This window comes from Sciurus vulgaris (genome assembly GCF_902686455.1).
Source record: "Sciurus vulgaris genome assembly, chromosome: 6".
Taxonomy (NCBI): Eukaryota; Metazoa; Chordata; class Mammalia; order Rodentia; family Sciuridae; genus Sciurus; species Sciurus vulgaris.
Genome location: NC_136466.1, coordinates 109575823 through 109596498, shown reverse-complemented (window position 1 = coordinate 109596498; position 20676 = coordinate 109575823). Strand labels below are relative to the sequence as shown.

The 20676-nt window shown below is 42.1% G+C and overlaps 1 long non-coding RNA gene across 1 annotated transcript in view; it reads left to right on the top strand.

Moving 5' to 3' along the window:
* Positions 1 to 7179, top strand: part of LOC306664758 — a 35670-nt gene extending 28491 nt beyond the window's left edge. Inside the window, exon 3 of the long non-coding RNA XR_013764791.1 lies at positions 6610 to 7179. This is a non-coding gene — a long non-coding RNA (uncharacterized lncRNA). The remainder of the gene's footprint in view (positions 1 to 6609) is intronic.
* Positions 7180 to 20676: the final 13497 nt, after the last annotated feature.

The following is a 20676-nucleotide window of genomic DNA, read 5'->3' as shown; positions in this document are numbered from 1 at the left end:
TATATGCTCTGTTCTTTTTAAATTTTTTAAAAAATTTGTTGTAATTTTGTCTTTTTTTCCTTTTCATGTTTTTATTGGTACATTATAATTGTACATAATGATAGGATTTGTTGTTACATACTTGTGCATGCACATAATAAAACAATGTAACTTGGTCAATATCCCTCCCCAGCACTGCCCCACCCCCTGCCTCCCACCCCCTGGTTCCTTTCCTAGACATTACAAAGATAGTACAAAGAGGTCACCCAGTTTTCCCTAATGGAAGCATCTTACATAACTATAGTGCAATATCAAATCCAGGAAAATGACATCGGAACAATGTCAGTGTATGGTTCTATTTATCAGCACATAGATCTATGTAACTATTGCTGCAATCAAGACACAGAACAATTCCATCCTACAAGGACATCCTTTCCTGCCATCCCTTTATAGTCACATTAGTTCCTTCCCCAGTCTTCCGTTTGGAACCCTGGGCAATTTATTCTCTATCACTATAATTTAATCATTTCAAGAATGCTATATAAATGGAATCATGATATATGACTTTTTAATTTTTTTAATTTTTTAATTTGTTTTAATTAGTTGTGCATGACAGTAGAATGCATTTATACATTTTGATAGATCATACATAAATAGAATGTAATTTCTTGTTTTTCTGTTTGTACATATTGTAGGATCACATCAGTCATGCAGTCATATATAAACATGAGGTAATAATGTCTGTTTCATTCTACTATCCTTCCTACTATGAGGCTTTTTTTCACTCAGCCTAATGCCCTTGAGGTCTTCCCAAGCCTTTCTTGTATGTATACAATTATGTTACATATGCAACATTTTCTGTTTATCTAGTTATGTTTGATAAAGGAATCAACCAGTTTGTTTCTTCATTATAAGTAGAGTCTTGTCTTTCATATAAACACACTGGAGTGATAATCCCTTGTGTTTTCAATGCTCAGGCCTGGGTACCATACACACTGTCCATGGAGGGGGCTCATCTGCCCACATCTGGTGGACCAAGGAGAGGAACACCAGATACTGATGTCTCCCAAGTCCTAACTGTGGCCTCCATTCTTTTGTATCATCCACAAGGCCACCTGACCTCATGTTAGGTGTATAGAATAGAATGTATAAAAGAACAAAAACTTCTCATTTTATTGTTCAAGGGTGATGAGAAAAAGAATGGCTCATTTTGCTTTTAAGAATGATGAGATACAGGTTCCAAAATGGGGCCTATTAAGAACCCCATCTGTTTGTATCACTTTTAGAAGAAATTAGAATATCCCCTCTGAATGCAAAAATGTTGGTAATGCTCTTTTTACTCTAGGGGATGGTATTTCCCCGAAGCCTGGTGTCCCTCTCCACCCTCCATGCTCTGCAGCTTCCTCTTCGAGGGTGCCATGTCCTCACACCTTCTCTAAGGTGTCTGCTAGAACCCTGAGCTTGGTTCTGTGGCTGAGTGTGCTAATCAACAGTATGCAAAACTCTGAAAGTAACATTCTTGGTTATGGTTATTTCAACTGATTCTTTTTGTATTTCACCTGTGTATCACAATATCACAGATCACCCAAATAATACAAGAAATGCTGCTGCCTTTCCTTTCTCAGAAAAATGGAGGTGAGTGGGAGGAGGAACCAGGGAGTTTGCTAGGGTGGATGTGTAAGGAGCAGAATGTTCCTAGGTTAGCTTGGGGAAGTCTGGAGCTCAACCGGGAGATTGCACATTGAGCAATAAAGGAGAGAGCATCTCAGGAACTTCCCAGAACAAGAAGTGCTTGGGGATCAAGCTTCAGGGACAAGGGAGCTAAAAGGCAGTTCTAGAACTAGGGCAGCACTGGGGGCCTCTACAGAAGCTGTTCATGAATCTTCCTTCTACAGCTGTCTAGACTGTCTTAAGGAATTGTGCCTCTTTTCTGTCTCTGCTCTGTTTTTCTCTGTGTTACTACTTATAGAACCCTTTAAGTTTTCGTACTTCTCATTCCAAATTTCAGAGGGATTTGATTGACTGAACCAATTTTTTTTTTTTAATTTAAACCAGGCTGGTTTAATTTAAATTAAATTTTTAATTTAAATCAGGTCATGTGTCTATCTCTGGTCCAATCAGATGTAGCCAAGAAAGGTTGGGTTATGTGTGTATGACTTAGAATGTGCCTGCTTGAGACAGTCCTTTTCACCAGAGCTTTGGTGCATTTTCTCTTAGACGGGACTTATCTTGTGGCAGTTGTCTTATTTGTGTGTGTGTATGTGTGTCGGAGATGGATAAGCCCTTGGTTTTCTCTTGAAATACTTGTTTCAAAGCATGGTGTCCAGTGGAAAGATGTGGCTATTAACTGGAGCTACAATGAACTGATTTATTTCTGTCTCACAGATAGATATCACCATCAATTTATTACTATGGGTGATGACAAATTTTCAAACCATATTTGTGAATTTTCAATCTACATTTCCCATATGGATCAATCAGCTATTTCTCTAATGCAGCTGTATAACATACAACTCCAAAAAGCTTCAGTGGCTTAAACACAAATATATTGTTCTTATTCAAGGGTCTGAGGTGTGGCTCAGTTGGGTTCAGCTGAACTCACAGGAGTCAGCAAGGCATGCTGGCAGATCAGAGTTAGGCCTCCTTCCTGGGTCTCTCATTCTGGATTTAGGCTGCAAAAGCATTGGCTAATGAGGGAGGTGGGGTTGCATGTTATTCTCATGGTAGACAGAAGAACTGCAAAAGACAAAGACAAACATTTCAGACTAACACAGAGCCTCTACTTGTATTATATCTGCCAGTGGCCAAAGCAAGTCACATATCAAGTCCCAACATGAATAGGGAAGTGAACTTTTGCCAAGGTGGAAGTGAGAGAGAACATTTGTTGCACAAGAATACAGTCTATTAGACCATGTTTCCCCCTACTGCTCAGAATCACAGTAGAGCTGCCAGACAGGATATGTGATGGATGGCACATTAGCTGGCAATATAACCTCTTCAAATGGAGACACCACATCTCAACTTCTTATATGCCTTACTCATACTAACTAATACTATGTGCTACTCTTCAAAGCTACTCAATAAAACTCCTTTCAACTGACCAAAATTATCAGAGTTCTAGACTATGGTCAGCACCAATCAACATGAGTCATCTTATCAAGTCAATCTAAAGGCCGTATATGTAGAAGATTAATTTTTTAAATGTCATAGAGAAATCATACTTCATTTATGATTTATCAAAATCTATAAATACGGGCTAGGGAGATAGCTCAGCTGGTAGAGTGCTTGCCTTGCAAGCACAAGGCCCTGAGTTCGATCCCCGTACCGCGAAAAAAAAAAAAAAAAAAACTATAAATGCGCTCTACTGTCATATACAACTAATTAGAACAAGTTTAATTTTTTAAAAATGTAATAATTAAGAACGCAAGTTCTAAAGTCAAATGCTTAGTTTTAATCCTCAGTCCTTCACTTTCTTGGTGTGACTTTGGGCAAGTTGCTTACCCTTTCTGTGTCAGTTCCCTTATCCACACAGTGAGGGTAACAACAGCAACCAACGGATGGGGAGGTACTAAGCATTACATACTATACTCATGGAAAGCCCCTTAAGCAGGATTCTTCTCCTGAGAAGCATTCAATTGTAAGCAACCTTTTTGAAAAAGCAAAGCCTGCCTTTAGGAAAAAAAAAAAAAAAAAAGATAAAATTGAAAGAGCTGGAATTTGGAGTCAAAAAATTTGTGTTGAGTCTCAGCTTCTATATTCATGTGACTATGACCTTGACCAAGTCCCAGTTTCCTTGCCTGTTAAAAAAAATGGCTCTCCTTCCTCCAGCTCCCATCTATGTGAGGATCAGGTGAGATGTGTGAAAACACTTTTGCAAAGTGAAAACTACCGGAAAAAAAAAGTGAGTTCTTTAACCAAATTGTTCCACTGTCTTGCTTGCTTTTCTGATAGTAATTAATAGATGGTAGAGGATTTCTCTGCAGGATGTTTCTAATTTCCACCTTTAGAGACATACCAGTGGCATATGCCATTTCTTTGAAGCTCTTGATTATTTAAATCAACACTCTTCCTAATTTAGCAGAAACCCAGAAAACTGATCCTCAAAGATGCTCATAGACAGAAATGCATTCCTCTTTCCTGAATGAATACTTGGACTTTTCATAATTCCAAATGAATCCAAGTCATAAATTCAGTTACCTCCTTGATGCCACCCCTTGGATGTCTAAGTGACATCTCAAATCCAAAGCCAAGTTCCTGCTATCCTGACTTGAATCTGATTTCCTCTGTTCTTCCACTTTGCAGTAAATAGGGTCTCCATCCTTCCTGTTGCTCGTAACAAAAACATAAGGATTATCCTTGCTCCTCTCTTCCTTATACCCCATAAGCAATTTATCAATAATTCTTTAGGTATTACCTTCATATTACACCCAGAATTCGATCTCTCTTTTTTTTTTAAACTGCCTCTACCACTTCTGTGCTTTCCTGAGCCATCATCATCATCATCTCTTATCTGGATTAATGAAATGGCTTCCTGTATCCACCCTTTTGCTAACCTCCCCCACTTCCAAGAAGCCAAATCCTTTTAGAAAACTGTGTCCCTCTTCTGATGAATATACTTCAGTTGCTTCTATCTCACTCAGAGTAAAACCCTAACTCCTTACTCTGATCTATAAGCACCTATTATCTTTGACATTCTCTTCTAACTTTCTACCTCCTGCTCCAGGAACACTCCCTGATCATCCTTGAACACCCCAAGATGCTCCCACTCTAGGGCCTTTGTATTTCCCATCAAACATTTTTCTATAACATTTCAAAATATTATAGGTATAAATTCATCAGACAAAGCGAGGTGCTCATGTGTAGTATTTTCAAAGTTACCATATATTCCTTTATGCCTTTAAAAATGCTTTTAATTATTTTCAGTGAATACCATGTGTTTATTTTGCAATCAGAAAATACATGAGATTTAAATTAAAAATCAAGAACATAAAAGGACAGTGTTGCATGGTTCAACACTGTTGCTCAAATGCCTTGTTAAAGGACTGCCTCGTCTCCAGCAGTCTCTGAGTGCAGCCCAGATAGTGCCTCCAGAGAAGGGGCCAACCCTAAACCCATGGGTCTCCACTGGGTTTTATCCTCCCCATCCTCTTTGCTTCTTCCTCATTTCCCTTCATTAACGAGCATCGCACCAGGATAGTGATAACTGATCTCTGGGTGAAGATTCTGACTCACCAAATTAAATTGCAATGAAATGCCTTTTAGTATGTAATCTAGGATGATAGTAAATAGTTATTTTCCCCTTGTGAGTGGCATTACCTGTCATTCTAAAAATTAATCTTATTTAAGAGATGCTTAAATATGAGGCAATAGCGTGGTGCTTTAGACCAAGCAGTTAATGAGTAATTTAATCTGTGTGAATTATGAATCTTAGTTCTTTCTGTGCTATTTTCCTTTAGAGCTATCAGTTATCCTCTTTCTCCCCCCACCTCTTTCTTTCAGTTGCTACAGAGATTCACACTCTGACTTTAGAGAATTCTTTCTGTGGGTTGGTGGTAGAGCACAGTGGCAGAGCCCTTGCCCATAATGCAGGAGGCCCTGGATTCAATCTCAGCAATGCATGCATACACACAGAATTCTTTCTGTAAAATGGAGAAAATGCTATTGGCCTACTTGAATTTAATATATCCAACCAGCAAATGTCTTTAGGCATAGCAGATGACAAAACTCCAGAGGGTGTATCTGAGGAATCTCCATCAGATGTGGGAAGAGAGTGTAAAAACGATGGTCCCAAGGCTTTTTGGAAGAAAAATGACTTAGTGTGCCAGGCACCATTGCATTTCTAGCAGCCCTAGTTTCCACATTTCCTGGAAGATAATTGGACAAAGAATTGTGGCATGAGGTGATAGATGGAGTGGGAGACCCATTTATCATGGATTTCATTATGTGTTTCAAACCTTTCATATATGTCTTTGAGACTCTCCACATATATTAAATTGAAATCTTCTTTTAAATGTCAGCCATCTTTCTACCACTCTGTACTGTGGTATGTTCCTTGCAGAGATCTGTAGTGTGGAACTGACTTTATAGCCTTTGTTCAACTCAGGCCCTGTCCTACAGCTGCACCTGTGACTTCCTCTGCATTGTCCCACCCAAGCCCCAGGAGCCCATGACAGAAGGAAGGTGAATCTGTGACTGGAGTTAGCATCACTCAGCTGACTTGTGCTTAGAAAAGGGATGAGTTAGCCTTGTGGTTTAGAGAATTCCACCTGACTTCAGCAAAATTTATAGATACTACTTGAGACAAACACCACATTTGGATGGTTGGTCTCCCTTTCTGCAGAGAATTTGACTTTTCAGCCACCTTAGGCAGCTCAAAATCTCTTTTCAGAAATGGTCTATGTTCCCACTTGCCCTATTATAACACCTACCAACTATACCACAGTGGCCTGGAACAGCCCAGGGGCCATATCTGTCTCATTCACTGCTATAACCCAGAGGCCAGTACAGAGTTTGGCACGTAAAAATACTCAAAAAATATTTGTTGAATAAATGGATGGGTGAATTAACAGATGAATGATGTCACCTCTTTCATGCAAGTCCTAACAATATTTTCTCCAACTTTCCCCCCAGGTTGGAACAGTTCTATTGTGTTCACATACAATCTACTTGGAAGAGGAGGCTGGAGCCTGCTGGACAGTCCACATTGGCTCCTCATCACCCTAGGCTTGGTTTCTGCATTTGCAGAGAACACACATCCCAGCTGTGTGCAGTGGTGCACCCCTGTCATTCCAGCAACTTGCAAGACTAGGCAGGAGGATTCCAAGTTTGAGACCAGTCTTAGCAACTGAGCAAGGCCGTAAGGAAATTAGCAAGATCCTGTCTCAAAACAAAAAATAAAAATGAAAACTGGGCATGTAGCTCAATTATAAAGTGCTCCTGGGTTCATTCTGCCAGTACCAAAACAAAAAACAAAGGAACAAAAACACAAACCTGTTATTTTCCTCCAGGCCTTGGAACCTATGCTTTGTATTCCTGATGAAATAAAAACAAAATCAAGGACTTTGTAATGTATAAGCCCTATGATGGCTTACTAATGGGTGCCAAACATGTACCCCAGCACTGCTAACCATGCTCATGGTTGTGACTTTCATCACCATTGGTAGGATGATGGAGTTCCCTTGGCTGACTTGAAGTAGAGCCACCCAACAAGACTCCCATTCTACTTTTGTTCTTTGGCTCTATTATTGCTGGTCTCAACTATTACCATGTGTTCCTGAATTTTTATTGCATCGTGAACATTGGTGTTTTATCTTCTGGTATTCATTTTGGAATCATGATTTCACTTGGAACATGAGCTAATTGTGACAGATACTCTAGGTGTTATCACGTCAGAAAGTAGTGTACATGAACTCCTGATTTCAACCATATCCTTTATTCCCATGAGCATCCCTCAGGCATTTGGTCATGACTTGGATTACTTTGTCAGAAAATCTTTAGGGTTAAATACTTGGTGTTTACAGTAAATAACCAGTAGTGGTTTTTACTTAGCACTAAAGAGTACATTCACTGCTATATGCAAATCTTTAACATACTAATATCAATAAGAATAGCCACTATTCAGCACTACTATGTGCCAGACACTGTTCAAGTGTTTTATACATGAACTATAACAATCCTATGTGGTAGATGCTAATGCAATCACCTCTATTTATGAATGGACAAGCTAACGCTCAAAGAGGGAAATAACTTGCCAAATACATGTAGCAAGAGGCAGGCAGGATATAAACCCAGATTCTTAATCTGAGTCCAAACTGTAAAACTATATACTCAACACTCTTATTAGAGGGTCTTAATTTTATTTTATTTATTTATTTTTTATTATTATTTTCTTTTATTGTAAACAAATGGGATACATGTTGCTTCTCTGTTTGTACATGGCGTAAAGGGAGGGTCTTAATTTTAATGACCATGGATTGTCTCATTAGCCATTTATGTCCCTCCCCACATACTTATCGGTTAGCATTAATGATCATTAACATTTAGGGACCATGTATCACTTCTTTGTAGCTTTCTAAGGTCTTTTTCCATCTGGATCTCCTGACCCCTACATCCATATCCCATCTGTGAGTAACTGAAAGGTGGGCTTGCTATTTTTTATTATTATTATTATTATTTCTTTTGAAGACCCTCCCTGGACAGTGTGTGCAGAATGTACCTACCACATGTTGTTGAATGACTTGGTCACATGGCCTGGTCACCTAACAGTCTCCAAGGGCCAGCACCTCAGGGATGCACCTTAACAAGACCACTGGGGTCCTTTCCTTTTCTTTATTAGCTTTTCCTCCCTTGTCTCAAGGTCCAGCTTAACTGCCTGTTTAAATAGCCCCTTCCTTTGCTGCCTGCCCAACTCCACCCTGTGGGATCAAGTGGGGTGTAAACAAGGGCACTGGCCACCTCACAAGGACTTCACTGAAAGCACTTTCTCTCCCCAAACGGAAGCCAAGCATAGTGGTCAGAGGTGCTCTTCTCCAAGGTGGAAATTGACTCTAGGATCCAGGTGTACAGAACAGAGGAAAGCCATGTCCCACCTCTAGTCCTTGGTAGAGACTAGGGAGCGAACCAATACACTCCCCACCAAAGGGAAAGAGTCCAGCATCCTAACAAGGTATCTCTGGCAGAGGCAGGATCTCCAGACAATAGAAAACCAGCTCCTTTAGGACACTTCATATTGCAAATGCCCCAGGCTAGACACACACTCTTTCAATTACTTCTGTATGAATAAGGTAGATTTCTTCACATTGATGCTGCTGTTGCTATGCATGAATATTTATATATAAAACTGCTTTTGTACTGAACCTGTCAGCAGTTCATTTAGTCAAATGGATAAATTTGTCTCATAGCCTTGTGCTTTAATTCTGGTACACATCCCATCATCTCCCTGTAAATCAGCCTTTCAATTGATCCGTGGTTCAGGTTCTCTTTTATTGCTTAGTTAGGGATACGCTTCTGCTATATTTATAAAATACTCTCAATCACCCTGGCCCATTCTTACTGACAAACCAAAAATATAAAGTCATACTTCATGTCCTCATGACGTCTATCAGATAAAGATTTTGCTACTGCAGATCCAGCAAAGTGCACTGGTTCACATTCAGGTGCCTTGTGTAAGTCATCAGCCTGAGGAGTGAGTGTGTCTGAGGCATTTAGAAGAAGAATCATCCTCCAGCACTGCTTACTTAGCTCAGCTTATAAAAATAAATATTTGCTCAATAATATGGCAGGTTTACGAGTTGCAATAAAAAAATCTGTGTGTGTGTGTGTGAGAGAGAGAGCGAGAGAGAGATAGAGTGTGTGTGTGTGTGTGTGTGTGTGTGTGTTAAGGTTGCCATGGGAGCCTGCAGTGCTTCTGAACCTTTATGATTATGAACAATAATTAGATGTAATGCTTTATGGTGGTGAAGCACTTCGTGGGCTCCTGGTAATTGTAAAGTGTTTGGCAATTAACTCACACTCCCTGAGATTCAGGTTGGTATAATTAACCCCACAAGGAAAAACAGCCCCAGAGAAGGGAAGTCACATGGGGAGAGCAATCCTGCTTTGTAGTGATACAAAGGGAGCCCCTCACCAGTACTGGCCCTATACCATCTCCCCAAAATTGTCCACCATAGACGCCCTCCTGGCCCAGAGAGGCCCTGTGCTCAGATTGCAGGGTCCAATCAGTGGGGGTGCTAGCCCATTCTGTGGAGAGGTTGGCAGGACACAAACTCAGGCACCAGGCCCTCAGTGCTTCATTTCACTGGGCGTGGACATGCAGTCCCTGCAGAGCTGTGACAACACAGTGTGTGCAGGGAGAGGAATTCAGAAAGCCATAAGGGGATAAGGGAGTTGGAAATATGTTGCTTAGCTACAATCAGCTAACCCTTCATGAAGTCAATACTTCTGTCCTCTCTTCCCAAAGCAGCTGCAATCTGGGGTTGGTTCTTAGTCTGCCAGCTTTTCTCATTTTTGTCTTCTGATATGAATAATGAAGTTGCTTTTTGGCACCTACTGAAAAATTGGGAAGAGGGTGGGTATCCTTAATGCAGAGTGTTACTGATAGATTGAGATAATGGTATATATGTTACTGTATTATAGAGGTGTCTTTTATATCTATTTGTGTAACATTTTATGCATAGTATTATATATAATTAATTACAAATAATTATATAAATGGTTAATAGTGTAAATAATTGCAAGTAAACTCCTGAAATGAGTGGGTCATATGCCTTGGGTCTATCATGCTGATCGAAAACTAGATTTGTCTCCATTTTCTTCAAAGGAAAACAAAGTATAACTCTTGCAGAAAATTTCAGCCAACATTCCCTGTTGTTTCAACTTAAATTCTCATGGATTAATTCACACATTTCATTTTCTTGGTTGCAGCTGTGGCAGTCTGCATGCTAATGTTTCCAAAGAGTGTGGGTGTTCAATTACTTTCATCAACAAACTACCTATGTCTCATGTCCCTTCCCCAAATCCCCACTCAGCTCTGGGAGAGCTTGGTAATGGGTCATGGTCTCAGCTGGAGACCTCAAGGGCCACCAATCTGGGGACTTGGCCCAGAAGACCATCTTTGCCAGTGCTTAGCAGGTGGGAAGGCCACATGAGTGTTTTCCTGCCACACAGCAGTCTCATTAATACCTGCCCACAACCAGGTCCATCGCCTAGGTCAGTATCGCACCATCATACTGGTGGCCAAAACAGGGTAGAGGAGCACACTAGATGAGCCACATGTTTAGTTTTACTCCATGAAAGACCCTGTGCAGCACAAGATCTCCAACACATTTGGAAAGACTGTTTATACCAGAAAAGTCAATTTACTATGATTAGTTCTATTACATTTATGACACTGTCACTCTATGTTTATTTGGGAGACAAATTGGAATCCCTTTAGGTGATTTTCCCCTGTGAACTGAAGGCACTCTCCAAAATTTTCATTACAAATTAAATGCAACCGTGAAGAAAACCTCTTGGGTCTGGGAAAAGAAGAAAGGTTCCGGTGCCATCTGCAAATAGTCCTGAGAGAAGCTGAAAGGGCAAAAGAGGGATTGGAGGAACACAAAGGCACCAGGTACAAGACTAAGGCCTGGAAGAGAGGTGGACAGGGCTCCCTCATGCCCAGCCCCCTCCTTATATCTATATAAAGATATATAAGATGCTATATCTTTAGAACTCTCACAGGTTTCATTTTGTTAGTGAAAGAACAAATACTGGTTATTTATGATCCCTCCTGTGTTGGAGCAGTGTATGACACTGCTGAGCTAGTGTTGACAGAGGAGATGTGAGCTGTAGGAAAAGGGCCTGACTTAAATGCCCAGATGAGACAGAAAGAAATAGAGAGGTCTTCTGGACAGTTCTCAGTGATGTAAACAGGAATGAAGGAAGAATGACAGGAACTTCTTGGAGAAGCACTGGAAAGTGAAGGAGCCAACAAGCCTGAACACTGAGAAGACTTGGAGGAACCAGACCCAGATGGAAGTTTCCCTTTTTCCCTTCTTTTCTTCTTTCCTCTTTCTGTACACACACATGCACACATGTAAACACACACTCACATATCTTTCTCTCAGTAAATTCCATGTGCTATGCAATACAGATTTTTATTTTGGAAATAGCCATCAATGAAGTCTACACGTCTAAATAAGTTCTTATGAAATGAGTTTTATTTTTAAGAGATGCAAGAAAATGTTAAATCTTGCCTTGGTATTTGCGAGGAAAAACTAGCCATACATACCCACTTTCAATTCCTATAATCATAACAGATGATTGGTGTAATTGACAGAAATTTGGAACCTGGATGCCCCATTTCCTTATACCCTTCATATTCTTTAGTAGCCCCACTCATATTCCACCTATGCTATCCCAAGGGAAGCCAACCCAGGTGATCATTAGCAGGGATAGATCTCAGGACTGGGAGGTAACACCAGACCTACCATGTGAGCCCAGGCTGCTCAGACCCTGGGGAAGTGCATCTTTCCTGGCTGTTGCTTCCCAACTGCTCATCCATGCTTTGGAGATGAAAAGATGAACTTGTCCTTTCAATTTTTGCACAAACTTGTTAGGCCCAGGCCCAGGTGGAAGCAGAACGTAAGAGAGCCATCCCAAGTGCAAGCAAGAGTCATCCAGGCCATCTGGGAGCTGGAAACAGAAGATGAAATGCTCTAAACTTCCATCCCAGACTGCGTAGAGGCAGGTGTCAAAGGAGGCAGCACCTCCTTCATATTCTTAACACATCTTTGCAAGACTCGAGACCTTGCACATTCACTCATCGTGCTGATCAAAAGAGCTTTTTTTTTGAGACTGAAAAAGAAAAGCAAATGAAAGCCAAGTGTTCACGCATGCAGTCTTCCTAATTAACAGCAGGCCCCCAGTGAAAGAGGAAGCACATCACAGTTTTTGGAAGCAGCTGTTCTCCCAGCATCAGTCTCCTCAGGGGAATTGTGAGCGGATGCTCTCAGATGCTGTGAATTCAGAGCCTGTGACCACTGCAATGAAGACACAGGCGGAGGTCTGGGGCAAAGTCCTCATTCCTGAAGTCAACCAATGAGGCAACTACAATCAGAGAACCTGGCATTCACAGTGTAACACTAAGCCTGCCACAATCGGGGTTACTGTGTGCTGGACCCTGTGCTCAAGTCATTACCTGCACTTTCTAATTTCATCCTCCCACCAAATCTGTGCAGTAGTAGCCTCACTTCAGCAAGAAGCAAACATGGTGTCCACTGCCACACGAAGAGGAGGCAACGCAGAGAAGATCTGAGGATAGGTTTGTCTGACCTAAAGCCTTTACATTAGGCTCCCCATCATGTTCCCAAGCTGCCTTCTCCCATCTCACCCTCTTTGCAGTTGGCCTATTTCCAGTGCCTCACAAAGCTGGGATTAAATGAATGCTAGATAATTATGAAAATGGATGGTTTGTTTTGTTGGTTGTCCCTAACCCCAGGACCCTCTTCCGTGTTCACGACACACCCACCACTGACCCCTATCACGACTCACACTATATTGCTTATAATTATTTCTCCACTTTCACCTTTCTTGCAAGACTGCAAGCTCCTGGGGTGGGGGTAGGGGCCTTTGTGTTTATTTCCAGCAGCTAGAATAGTGTCTGCTATATAATAGATGTTTAGTAAATGAGTGACTGACCTAAAACGTTTCCTGAATAAAACATATATTGAAAGCACAATAGCACAGCTTCGTGCAAGGGAGAGAGCACCAGGTGTAGAGTCAGAAATCCTGCCCTGGAGTCCAGCTCCTGCACTTATTAGCTGTGTACTTTGGAACAAATCAGGAGCAGCCTATCAGCAGTGAGTCGGGAAGGGTTAATTTTTAATTTGCCAGTGTGAGGTGTTTCTAATGTATTTGAACAAAGAGACTGGAGGACACGCTGCAATAGAGGTCTTCTCATTACCGCCACTCCAGCGCACACACTGTTAATTGGGTACTGCTTATTCTCCTTGAATCTACTCCCTCCATTCAGTGGCCTTGGCAAGAGAGACCAGGAGCCTGTGTGAATTAGACTGCAGGTCCCTGCCTGGAGCACATGCGTAGGCAGCTGTAAGGGCAGATGCAGAGCGCTCCAGGCAGAGAAGTGTCCTTGTTGCTTCCCATTGCGTGGGACCCCTTGAGGCCAGAAGCATTGTCCAGTGATAGCAGAGATGTGACAAATGAGTCAGCAAGAATTCTACAATTCTGATTTGAAACTGACATACTTGAGAGGAAATGATTTAAACTTATCTTTAAAATGAAAAAAAGAAAGAAAGAGAAAGAGAGAGAGAGAAAGAAAAGAAAAAACAGTCACTCCGAGGACTCTTTGTAAAGGGCTTTATATTGCAGGAATCAGAAGAAGTCATAGGAACTCAGAATATATAATCTGGAAAAGAAGAGGCCCAGGCAGGGGCTTTCAGGCCTTTACCTGTGAGGGTGGACATGAAGAGAAAGGGTTTTTTCTGGGACCCTCCCAAGGGCAGAGTGATATGTGGGGTGGAAGATTTGGGCCCTTGGAGAGGGAGTACTTTCTAATGGCTGGAGCTCTGGGTGGTGAGCTTCCTGTGCCTGAAGTTTGGTCACACTGGATGGCCACATGGCAGGCTTGTCTCAAATGATCTGCAATCATATAAATGGGCCCTGATAAAGTGAACAGTAAGGTTCATTCTAGCCCCCAAATCTGACCAAAGTACTCAGCCTCTGAATTGTGAGAGGTCAGTGCTGAGCCCACAAGACACTGGGGCTTGGTCAGGGTCTATCTTGGGCCTGGAAGGTTTTTTTGTTTGTTGAATTCTTTCACATCTCTGCTGTTGTTGGCAGATACCGTGGTGGGCTAATTCAAGCGATTCCCAATCTCCTCCTCCCTTGCTGTCTTCCTTTATAGACATTTCTGCTTTTTCAGCCTCCTCTGCAACTAGAGCAGACCATGAGATTAGATGTGACTCGTGAACACAAATGGAAGCCTCTGTAAAAGGGAAGAAGCTTGTGAGGCCTATACCACTGGAATTCCATCGGCATACAGAGAGAACATTCAAATTAGGCTAACACAAGAGAATAAAAAAAACTATTTACAGATGGGTGTGTAGAAGCCTGGAAACCAAAAAGATAGTGCAGAACCCTAGGTTAGTAACAGCAGAGCTGCTCCTGTCCCTAGCCTCAAAGGACTCAAGGGAAGGACAGGTACAGGCCCCAGAGGTGAGCACTATGTAGAAGGGCTGCTTGGAACCTCTGTGGCCCCCAGGCCCAGGTAACCCTAGAGAGAGGGGACAAGGAAATCCACACCCTCACCTCATTCTCCTCCCTCCCTGTCTCCTATTGAGGAGCACCGTGGGCCTCACCCAACGACACCCTGAAGACAAGCTTCTTGTACATCAATTTCCTGGGCAAAGAATGAAGAATAGAGAGAATACCTAGAGTGATAACAAAAGCTATCAAAATTCTTCCTCAGATGTGATGTCCAGAAGTACAGCAGCCATCTTACAACCCTGAGGTAACACTCCTGACAGGGCGTACTAAGAGAATTGACCCTGGGAAACTTACTTTCCCTTCACACAGTCTTGCTGTAGCACTCAAGTATTGACGTTACCAGTTATCTGTACATGTTGGGTAGGCAAAATGACACCAGGTACTGTAAATTTTCAAAGCAGATTTTCCTGCTGCTATAATACTCCCACAAACATGCTTGAGCATCCTGCACAGCAAACAGGTGCACAGGGTAATAAGTGTGACCCTGCCTCAGTTTTCCTTCTTACACTCCCCTGACATGACCTAGGAACACAAATGCACCAATGAACTCTCCTCGCACCTTTGCTCCTGTACTCCACCCTGACCCCCTGATAAAAGGCACTTGTCCATGGTCCTTGTTTTCCCTCTGCTCCCCACCACTCCTATGGTGCTCCTTCCCATGTGACCCCTTCTCTGTCTTTCTGGGAGCCAGGATATAATATAACTTTTATTTCTGACCCTTTCCTGAGCTCCTTCTCCTTGTGACTACACCTGACTGATCAACATCTATAAGAAATACCAAATAGGCCTGAATCTTCAGATAGCTGGGAGAGGTCAACAGGGTATGACAACTCTGACAGGCAGGCCTGACGCCCTGATGTCCCTGCTATAGAGATTTCATATGACCCTGCGAGGAAGGAAGTCTCAGAGGCCCTGACGGGATCCTTGACCACAGGACAACTCTGTAGGTACTGTAGGGGAGAAGCCTGTGGGGGTCCTGCCATGCACAGCCATCTGCCTGTAGTTAACCATGTGTGACCTTGGCTCCCAGGTACATATCTGCGTCCTGATGCCTAGCCGCCAATCACTGCACTACTGCACAGCATGGAAGAAATGCCCTGCCCTCAGAGGCTTAGAATCTGGGGAGATAAACAGGCACACAGGCATGGAACACTGAGCGATCATTCAACACTAAACTTTGTGGAAATAGCCACATGTGCTATGGAAATTAAAGCTCAATTTTGGTTGGTCCTAGTTTTTAGCCCATGATACATTTGAAGCAAGTAAACCAGAATTAAAACTTCAGTCCCATCAAACATTAGCTGTGGGACCTTGGACAATCTCTTTGAGCTTCATTTTCCTTACCTGTAAAGTAGAAATAAGGATCCTCACCTTTCTGTACTGTTTTAAAGATTATAGATAATAAATATAAATTACTCTACAGTAATACCTTATCTGTAGTGCTTCATATATTCCAGGTACAGTTATATAGATGAACTTGATGAGGTATCCCATCCAGTGTATAAAGGGGGAAATTGAGCTGTTGAGACATTAAGAAACTTGGTCAAGATCAGCAGCTGGTGTGTGACAGAACCAGAATTTGAACCCAGGCAGACCAGCTAGAAACAGTTATCTTAACATCTCCACCACACTGGTGGATATAGTAGGTGCTCAATAATCTGTCATTGCCCCTGCTAGGACCACCTTCACCACTGTCACTGCCATGGCCCCATCCCTGGTGTGAACTAGACTGCTTGGTGAAGTAGGGGGGCGGGGCAGGGGGAGTGTTTGAAGCCAGACCCAAAAACTGGAGTGAGATACCCGCTTACCTGTCCACACCCAAAGAGTGGACTGAGAGACAAAAGGTCTCTGCAGGCAAGATAGGTGCCCAGTGGCCAGGGAACCCCACAATGGTTATAATCAGTATTTTATCCTAGCACGGAAGGTCCCTTCCCCGGTTCCTCACTGGCTGAGTACTGTGGGGTGCACAGTCTTCCCAAATGTTGCCTAGGTATTTCTTTCTCCTATTAGGTTATTTAAAGAAATATACCTTTAGTTGTTCCCACTTCCCTTTGTTCTTTTGAGGGGAAAATCCTTCTTGGGGTGAATGCATTCTGACACATACCCAGCTGTTAGTTCTTTACCTAAGTTACTATTTCTTAGCAGATTTCTATCTCTGTTGGTTAGGCTGACCCCTTCCCCCACCTCCTGTTTGTCAAGGGGCTGTTCAGGGGCATGGACTTTGGATCTGTCGCATCCATAGGCTGTGGAGCTGTTGTGTGAGTCAGTTACTTGTAACTTTCCATTCTGCTCTATTTCCCCTCTGGCTGCCTTTCCCATATCCCAATTTTACATTTAGGACTAAATACTGTATTCTGAAAATGGACCACTGGACTTTGTGTTTCTCACACTAGCAATAAGAGTCTGGACTCAGGAACACTGTGAGATGCCAGCCAGGGCTCAGGCCAGGCCATGTGACCTGTTGGAATAAAAGCAACCTTTGAGAAAGTGAGTTGAGCAGCAGAGGTCAGCCTGGATGGGGAGGCCATGATGACACTTGGTAATAATGAGGTTTTAAATGTTGAGACCATGAAATTGGTCAAATGTGAATTTTGTGAGGGTTCAAACTTGGTGAAGGAGACATGGGAGTGAAGAAAGGAAAGTGTGAAAAAATGACCCCTGTGCTTCCAGCATATAACACTTCACAGGAGCAACTGCCTGGCTCCTCAGGCCTCCCTCACAGGGGTCTCACTTGGGCTCAGCCCCAGGCAGCAAGCATCTATAGAGCAGTTAGCATAGGCCAGCCCCGAGGGCATCTCAGGGACCCACAGGCTCTGGCCCAACAGTTTCCTCTGTGATGAAAATTTGTTGGAGAGACACGGTGACAACCCCCTTTGGAGCTCATCCAGGAGATGGGCCAAGGATCCACAACCATGCAGGAAGCACAGCTGTCTAAAACTCTTTGATTAGAAATCATGGTAAGTTGCTCTTTTGACACAATGCACATGCTCCCTCATCTGTTAAAGAGAAGACGAGGGAAAAGCTTTTTCATCCACATCCAAATGAAGTAAAGATAATTAAGAGTGGAGGTCGCCACGGCTCTTAATTTCTGCTCTTGGCTAAATAAGAAATGGGTCAGAACATTCTCTACCCTCAGAACTGGGCTGTTGGGTTCACTGTTGAAAACTACTCTGAAATCTATCTTTATTACCAAGGCGGACATCAGCTTTGGGGTTTGGAGACTACTGGGAAGGTTCATTGATATACCTCTAGGTAGAAGATGGAAACTAGGAGGGAAATCCTTGGCATTAAATAAATGGAAATAAAGGCTAGTGAAATCCTTCATTGGGCTCAGCCCCTGCAGCTTCTAACTTCCATTTTCCTGTACCATATTTCCTAGGGCAGGACTCCCCCCTGGGATAGGAAAGGTCAAAGATGGCAAAGGAACCTCTACCAGCAGAGGGGTCCTGCCTCATCCAACAGACACCCCCACTGAGCAGGCTGCTTCCTCTAAACAGCCAAGCCCAGCTTGCAAGGCAGGAGAAATTAGAAGCGTCTGACAAGATTTGTTCTGTCAGAAAGCAAGCTTTATTTTTACCCTGGAGCCCCTAATCTTCTAGGTGTCTGCAAGTTGGGGAATTATTTTTACCCAGATATAGAAATAAAGTCATTTCACTTTGGCACGCTGCCTGTGCTTCCCACATAGTGTTGGCTCTGGTGGTCTGAGCTGGCTGACTTTTGTAGAGACTGAAACAGGCTGGAACCTCGCCTGTGCCACTCCAGCTGTGTTAATCTGGTGAGCCCTCCGCCCCCGCCCAGTCTCAATCTCCTTATCTGTAAAATGCACAGGGCTGGACTAGATGGTCTCCATGGTATAACTAAATGAAAGGCAAAGATTTTTTAAAATACATTCATTTTATTTTTTAAATTAATTTTATTGTTTATATTTAAGGTATACGACATAATATTATGGGATACCCATAGATATTAAGAAGGTATTAGAGTGAATCAAATTAACATATCCATCACAAAACTAGATCTCTTTCTATGCAATCTGTTTTGTCTTTTCCCTTCCCCACTTACAAAAGGGTAGCATAGCATTTCTGTAGATCTGAGAAGATCACATTTTGTTATTTTGTCAACTTTACAATTGAAGGGAACAGATATTGGAGGAAAAGTAAATAAACAGAAGAGGGCAAGAAGCATAACTGTCCGGCTTGCACAGACTACCACATCCTGCAGTTTGTCTCAGAGGCCCGTGTTTGCAGATGCCTGGCTCCATCCGCTTTTGTACACCTGGCTGCTGTGCCTTTCAGCCTCTTGAGCCTTGGCTGGAAGCCCAACTCTCAGGATCTTCTTCCCAACGACCCCTCAGGGATAAAAGCAAGTGAGATGAGCTACAGAAGACATGAGATGGCCTTGCTGGGGCTTTGAGGAACACCAGGGGTTACGGGACAAGATTTTTGCCCTCCTGACAGCATACATGGAACAACAGCATGAAAAGGTACTGACTTTGTAAAACTGACTTTATGGAACAATCCCTGGCTTTGCAGGGGGAGTTTGGTCAGAAGGGCTGGAACAGAGGTGGCACAGGGAACACTTACCAGCAACTCCATCATCCCCAATACCCCAAGAGCCAAGAACTAAAGAGGAGACTAACCATTTCTCTGCAAGCACGCTAGCCACCCCACAGTTCATTGATGACTTTCTCCCATAGAGTTCACTGAGGTCTACTATATGCCAGAAAGGAGGGGAACGAGACACATAAAACAGAACCCTCCCCTCCCAGACAAAAACAGAAAACCCTCACAATTTAACACACAAATGAAGTTCAAGTACTTTACTTGAGAAAGTATATCTGTAACCCTCACTTAGCACTCAATTACTCTTTTTTTTTTTTTTTGTTATTGTTCTAGTTATACATGCCAGTAGAGTGCATTTATGCAATTTGATAAATTCTACATAATTTATGTATGATGTCATAAATGGAGTATAATTGCTCATTTTTCTGATTGTACATGTTGTAGGATCACATGGGTCATGCAGTCATATATGTGCATGAGGTAATAATGTCTGTTTCACTCTTTATCCTTTCCACCCCCATAATCCTTCCCTAGTTAACTTTGTTGAGATATATTTTGCATATCATCAAATTTGCCCATTTTGAGTTACGGTTCAATGGTTTTTAGGAAGTCCTCTGAGATGAATAGCCATCACCATAATCCATCAACTCTCAGGCCCATTTACAATTCATTCATCTTTCTGGCCCCTGTCCCAGCCTACCACTTTCCTAGTTTCTATTTCCGTATTTAACTTTTCTGGGCATTTCCTATGAATGGAATCATATAATACATAGATTTTGTGCCTGGTTTCCTTTAAATAGCATAGTGATTGTGAGGTTCATCTATGTTGTAGCATGTATCAGTACCTCATTTTTTTTCTTTAATGGATAAATAGTAGTCCATTCTATGGAATACCACATTTCATTTATCCATTAATTTAGTTGATAGACATTTGGTTTGTTTCTATTTTGGGGCTATTCGGAGTAATGCTGCTGTGAACATTTGTGCATTTGTCTTTGTGTGAATAGATTTTTTCATCTCTCTTGGGTAAATACCTAAGAACAGAATCGCTGGGATGTATGGTATACTTAAATTTCACTGTTTAAGAAACTGTCTGGTGGTTTTCCAAAGCAGCTATACTACTATTACACATGCTCATAGAGGGTTCCCATTTTCCACATCTTTTCCAGAATTTGTATTTAGTTAAATTCTAGTGGGTGTTAAATGTATTATTTCACTGTGGTTGAAATTTGCATGTCCCTAATGACTAAAGATGTTGAGCATATTTTCTTGTCCCTAGTAATCATTCATATATCTTAGTGAAACATTTATGTGACTCTTTTGCCCATTTTTATTTTTTTATCTGTTCTAATTAGTTGTACATGACAGT